Raw genomic sequence first — 7,573 nt, 5'->3', positions numbered from 1 at the left:
GGCCAAGGGCTGACTGTGGAAAAGATAATTACTCATTTGCAAGTTCAAATTGAAGCTTAAGAAAATTAAAACAAACCCATGAAAAGCAAAATGCAGCCTTCAATCTATTTCATCTGAATTTTAAAAAAACACCTCAAGAACAGATTCGATTCAATGACCAACAATCCAAAGACCAGGTGAGTTGAGAGATGGCAACATGGACACGATCCATGAAGAAAGCAAAAGGTCATTACAAAGGTAGGTGACAGAGAAAGACCAAAATAGATGTAAGAACAGACTCTGGAACTTGAAAAAGAGTGCTGAGAAGCTAAAATAAAGGGAAGAAATGCTGTAGGAGAGGTGAACAGAAGATTTCAAAGGACAATTGGAGAAGATAAAGTATTAAAAGTAAGTATGCAAGGAGCTAGAGATAGAAAACCAAAAGGGAAAAAACAAGCTTGATTTTTGTTTTCAAGCTTAAAGAACTAAAATTTAAGCCTCAAGTTGCAATACTAAAGTATTCTATGGGTAAAATATTGAATGATGCAGGAAGCAATAAAAGAAGATGAAAGAAATACACAGAAACACTATACATAAAAGAATTAATAGTCAATACTGCAACATTTCAAGAAGTAGCTTATGATCAAGAACCAAGTTCAAGCTGCACTAAAGGCACTGAGATTGCAAAGGGCAGGGGAAAGTGTGCAACAGGCAGGATTAACGCCTAGAATAGACATAATAAATAAGCAAGCACTTCATGAAGTGGACTAGACAATGATTAATGCAGCTCAGTAAAATAAAAAGACTGGTACTGAAATTAGTTCTAATGTCATTTGTCTTTTTATTTTACTGAGCTGCATTAATGGTACTGGTACTGAAATTAGTTCTAATGTCATTTGTATGATCTTACAAATAAATATATCTGACTCTCAATTTTCTATTTGATAAAATGGAGATATCACCACCTATGTGCAAAGTATAAAAAGTCATGTGTAAAAAAACTCAGTATCAGGCAAACAGGAGTCTGCTGAAAAATGACTCCCTTGATTTTGACTTACAATCAAAATTCATCTCTGTTAACAATAAGGTAATTATACAGATATAACAAACAATGTATTTATACATTTTCTAACTTCTATTAACTCATCAACATACCAAATAAATCTTGGTATGTAACAGAATTAAAACTATGTCTTTTACACATGTACATGTATGAGTGTGCACATACAATTGTAGGCATATGTTTATACTTGTTTATATGTGCTATATCAAACACACACCCCTATACACAAATATAAAGGGAGCACGGTTAAGATTTCTACTTGGCCACAATCAAACCCTTCATGGGATAGGTTTACTGAATTTGAAAGCTCTAGGACCATAGTCTTGTGGGATTATATATTAGCATAACATACATAGTTCACACAGTCAATGTTCTGCATCCTAGCTAAGTGAGCAACTACGATAGAACTCTTGGCCTCTACTTGTCTTTCAGAAAAGAGAATGAAGAAAATCAAAGGTTCAAAGAAGGAACTAGTCTACAGAACTAAAAGCCCACACAAACCCACAAACCACATCCTCATCTAGCCTGAGATGAGAACTACTACTACATGGTGTCTGGGTATTCTCTCTGCCTGTCCTAGTCATGGACATTCAAAATAGAAAGCCCTGGGTAGAAGGAAAGAAACTACAAATTCCTTAAAAAAAAAAAGAAAGAAAGAAAAGGGGGAAAAGTCAGACTTACTTGACTCACAGAGACTTGAGGAATCCCTACGAGGGCCCTGGGAACTGAAGCCATTTCAGTGGTTATTTTTAAACCAAGTAATTAATAAGCTGGATTTTAAAATAACCTTGTGAGTACTATGCTGCCTTAAATAAGCAACTATACAAAACCAAAAAGTGAACATCTACCCTAAAACAAAGATGAGAAACTAAAGAAGAACTAGGAAGTTAAAATGATACAAACAGAAACATCCTCCTCCAAAAATGGAAATAAAGAAAATGTTAACAGATTATAAAATATGTAACCAATGCCATGAAACAAACTGTGTCAAAACTGTTAAAAAGAAGAACCTACTTTTTGCTATGTTTCCTTTCACTTAAAACAGAGAGCAAAAGGTGCTAATTTTTTTGGTACAGGTCTTAAAACAGTTCTAATGGAAATACTTCAAACACTTTCTTTAAACCTCTCCTGAGTACCAAAGTAATACTGTATACTTCTCAAAAGAATCTCTGGAAACACTATATTTTATTACAGAGTACTTGAGTCACAAGTTAGTGAGGCCAATTTCTTTTTTAAAAAATCATGTTAAAGTTCATAAGTGACTGATATAAAAATTTCTCTTAAAATGTAAAGACACAATTTGGTAAGCTTAAGTTTAAATTCATCACTCTTATGTAATAGTTTTCTTTCCAACTGCTAAAAGGAAAATGAAAAAGAAACTCTTTTGAAAAGCTTTTTATATTTCAAATGGAATTGTGAGAGATTTATTTAGTAAAGCAGCAACAATCTACATGTTCCCACCACACAATAAAAGAGGCTCATCAAAAGCCAATGTAAAGACTCTTATTGATTAAAAAAAAAGATTGCATTGCCACTTCCTTCCCAGGACTGAGGAATCAAAGCCCATACTACTACTACTACTACTACTACTACTACTACTACTACTACTACTACTACTACTAAATTATGTCTAGATACAAAAATACAGTGGGATTACAACTGTACATGCCAATTTATCTTCTAAAGTCAGTGCATATCTGGTCAACTGACAGCAAGTCCACGTGATCTATCCATGTGGTATATCAATATACCAAATCCTTGTAGATTCTGAAACCCACACCAACCCACAAAGATGCTATTTTCATTAACAAATGTGTATACAAATTTCAAGTTTTGCAAAATTTTATTCTACAATTCACTAAAATTAGAGCATAACAATTTTCTAAAAGAATTTCTTTTTTTCTTTTTTTGGGGGGAATTTTTTTTATTAAATTTTATTAATTTTAATGAACATTTACAGAGACTTTGGGTTTCCACTCACTCATTGTTGCACTATTTTCTCTACCCTCCTCCCCAGTTCGTTCCTCTTTTTTTTGGGGGGGGGAAGAATTTCAAAGGCTAAAAACCAGGACTAATAATGGGTATAAATGCCAATTTTGGTTTGTTGGCTTTTTTGTCTGTTTGCTTTTTGGTTTGGTTTGGTTTGGTTTGGTTTTGGTTTTTGTTGGGGGTTTTTTGCAATACAACAGTAGATAATTTAGAAAAGTAGATAATTTATACTCATCCTCTATATTAAGCACAAATTTTAAGGTAGTAGTGGGAGAACAAAATAAACGGTAATTCATACACCATATGTAACAAGAGTGCTACCAGGAATACATACATCTATGCATTCTTTTCATTTGTAATAATTTGAAAACTCTACTAAAAACAAAATTCCATAGATGTGAATGAAATATCCTACACTGGGGATCTTTATATTCGTGTGTACTCATATCAGGGAAGTCTAAAGTACAGAGCTCATTTAAGATTTATACACAGCATCCTAAGTTAATGACCAGGAATACATAATGGAAATATACGTAAAGCTTAGAAACATATGCTGAGCATGTGTGCAGACGCACAAACCTTGCAATTTGTTTTAAAACACAAAAATGAGTAAGGCTCACATTATCCTTGATAAACGTCATCTATCACACACTCGTGCAATACAGACTATTTTTCACATATCAGAAACTCAAAAAAGGCAATTTTGAATCTATCAGCTGCATGTAATGGTAACACACAGCACATTCTATTCAAGGTCAGAAGCTGTCCATATTAATTTCTAAATGACACAAGCTTTAATAGCTTCAATATTGCACAGACTCAAAACCAGATATTCCAATTAAAATGTGGGGTTTTTTTAAAATCAAGAAATCTAAGAAAATAATTATTGTTAAGAAGGTTACACATAAAGATAGGGCCATTTGTAATAGTGACAGAAACTGGACTGTGTGCAGACCCTTTACTTGTAGATGGCTGGGACGATACTTAAAAGTCAATTATTTTCTTAATTAAGTTACAAAATTAAGTACTACCAGAGCTGTATTACTATCACTTCTGACAGTATTTTTGTGTCTTTACTTGTCCAACTACAATAAAACTGTTCTTTTCCTAAACCTCAAATGTTAGCAATTAAAGCTGTCATCTACTTTCACCAAGGGCAGAAAAAACTTTGATAGGATTTTATTTCTCCCACCTACATATTCTGAAAACTTCATCATAAAAAATACTATCCTATAAAACCACTGTAAAAATAATTTAATATAGTTATATGCTAAATATTAGATGAAAAATGAGCTCTTAAAATTTTAAGTATATTATCTCAATAACATCAGGGTGCTCTGGTGACCTAGTAGTAAGGAACTGAGCTGCCAGCTGAGAACCCAAATGGAGGTGGTTCAAAACCACCTATGATACTCTATGAGAGAAAGATGGACAATCTTCTCCTCTGCAATTGACTGCCTCTTAAAACTCACTGGAGGGTCAGCTTTGAGTGTGTTTCAATTTGATGGCACATACAACACAAAATGTCACAGAATCCAGTATCATCACTAGTCAACAGTTTTCCTGCCATAAGAGAATGTTACTCAAGGATACAAAGTCATTGTTTTAAAGGAGGGGGTGGTATCAGAATAAGTGGTCAAATCACCTGAAGTAAAAGGACTTTGGCTTTCTACTGTTACCACAATCCTAAATGGCAGATCCACTGACATTACAAGGCTTTCTTGCTAATTTTTTTTTAACAAGCAAAAACGGTTTATTAAAAGGAGACATAGCCAGTGTAAGTGGGTTATGCAAATGAGCTAAAGTGAAAAGGGGAAAAAAGAGAAGAGGGGGAAAGGATGCATGGAAAGACAGAGTGAAACAAGACCTCTCAGAACATTACAGTAAAAAAGGAGAGTGAAAAAGCTTGGTAAATTTTTTTACTGCAGTTATTACCTGAGAAGCAGGTATTAATATTACATCGTACTCATGAACATCTCAGAAGAATTTAATGGACAAAGTCTTTCAGGTGTAAACTTTTTGACACATGAAAAAGATGTTTTAGAATTTACCATTAACCATGTAGATTACATGCTGACTTTGTCATTTCTAAAATTTAGAAACATTTGAAATAGAAACATTTTATGTTCAATGTCATGAGAGTAGTTGCAGTTTTTGTTTTTTGGAGGGTTTTTTCCCCCTAATAAAAATCCCTTTGTGACATCATAAAACAAAGCCAAAAACCATTACCAAGTCAGTTCTGACTCCTGGCAATTGGCCACAAGGTTTCTAGGTTGTAAATGTTCACAGGAGGGAACTGCCTGCTCTCTCTTCTTCAGCACTCAAACACAACCACCACCACCACCACCAGGGGTCGTGGAGTTTTTCACTTGGACACATCAGCTTTATTTTTACTGACAAATTACTCATGTACTATACAACTCACTTATTTAATAGACACAACTCATGGCTTTAAGCAGTTCAGAATTGTGTGGTCAATGCCCCCATAAATTTTTGGCATTTTCATGAAACCTGAAAAGAAACCCCAGTCCTCTTGGCCATCACCCCCAGATCTTCCTTAGACAGGACCCTCATCTGCCTTACCCTCTGCCTTGATGCTGCAGTGACTCCATATTTATTAGAGTAGAACTGTACGTTGTATTTATCAGGCGAGTGTTTTGGAGGTGCTGGAGTCTTCTTCTGAAGAGACTGAAGCATATATCATTTTGTCAACATCACATATTTTCGCTCTATAGGAAGCTTGTAAAAATTGATAGCTAGGCTTTTCTTCCTTAGAACTTCAAGGAAGATTCAAACCACCAATGTTTACAACCCAGGCATCACTCACTGAAAACACTCTGGAGTAAAGTTCTACTCTGAAGCACATGGAGTCACCAGGAGTAGACGTTTTTAGGTTTGAAGTTTAAAGTTGTACATTATAGCTGCAGGTAATCATATTTAAGTTTTAATAATACAGGGTAATAAAAGTACATATAGCAAAATACATCCACACACAAGTTCTCTGAAATACTGTTCACATGTCAAAATCTCATGAAACTCCAATGTTCCTCAATCCTAGAACTGTAAATAAATTATAAAAAGGCTATACAAAAGAATATAATACAGTAGTAAAAACATAAATTATACACAACATGGTTGAGTCTTAAAATCATTACATAAAAAGACTAAGTACATGGCATAAGTAATGGCCTTTTTATAAAGTTAACAAGAAACATCATTGTTCAAGAATATAAGTGCATGGGGGGGGAAAAGGTTTTTGAAAAGCAAGTGAATTATTAACTCAATTAAAATATAATTGTTATTTCTTTCTGAGTTCAGGCAGAAACACACAGCAAGGAGGACAAAAGCACCTTTCAATTCTTCAGTTTAAGTAGTGGGTTCATGGCTGTTCTGCCACCTACACTTCATAACTCACAGTTCTAATAATACCCATATAACTCACTTTCTAATATAATAATAATAAAAAAATTCATACAACTCACTAATACAAAGTACTAGGGAGCTCTGGTGGCCTAGTGCTAAGAAGCTACACTGCAATCCCAAACGTGTATGACTCAAATCCACCAGCTGCTAATGGGAAAAGATAGCAGTCTCCTCCCATGCAACTTACTGCCTCTGAAAATCCGCTCGGGGGGTCAGCTATGATTCAGTTCTGATTGGACAACACATAAGGGCAACAATACAAAACAGTTAGGAACTCCTGGGGCACAGTCTGCAGAGCTGCACTGCTGACTCAAAGGCATGCTGTTCTCATGGTCTGAATCCTGATAAATTAAAGGAAAATGTCATTTAAAAAAAAGTATTTTGGGCAAGCTCTGGTGGCCTAGTGACAGGAAACTGCACTGCAATCCCAGAGGTGTGCGGTTCAAATCCACCAGATGCTCTGCTGAAGAAGGAGGAACAATCGCCTCCTGTACCAGTCAGATCCAATTTGACGGCACACACATAAAAAAAAAAGAAAAAAAAAGTATTTTGAACTGAATACAAATAAAAACACAGCATGGCAAGCTTTGTGGGATACCAGTAAACAATGGTTAAGTCAATTTACAGCTTAAAATCCTTACATTTAGAAACATCTAAAAATAATGATCCTTATAAGCCAGTGGTCATGGTACCTTTTTTAAATGAGAAATTCAAAACCGCTCAATGCTGAGTAAAATAAGCGAATCACAAAATGACAAAGACTACGGAGCTCTGGTGGCCTAGTGGCAAGAAGCTGCACTGCAATTCCAGATATATGTGGTTCAAATCCACCAGAGGCTCTGCCAGAAAAGGAGAGGCAATCTCCTCCTGAACCTGTCAGATCTGATTTGACGGTACACACACACAAAATAATAAAATTTTAAAAAAAATGACAACGGCTGTGTTTTTTCTATAAGAAACAGCAAATGTAAAAGACCAATGCTTATCGGTGGTTGCCAGGGGTGAGAGGATAGCTGACAGAAGGTTAATATTAATAAAATTAATCGTATTAAGGGTGGTTCAGTTAACAGATGCTGCCCTGGACGTGCTCACCAAGTTGTGCCAAGAAATCTGGAGAAC

The sequence above is a fragment of the Elephantulus edwardii genome, unplaced genomic scaffold (assembly GCF_000299155.1).
Source record: "Elephantulus edwardii isolate Elephantulus edwardi_28Jun2011 unplaced genomic scaffold, EleEdw1.0 scaffold00015, whole genome shotgun sequence".
NCBI classification, from domain to species: Eukaryota; Metazoa; Chordata; class Mammalia; order Macroscelidea; family Macroscelididae; genus Elephantulus; species Elephantulus edwardii.
Note: the sequence above shows the minus strand (reverse complement) of the source record.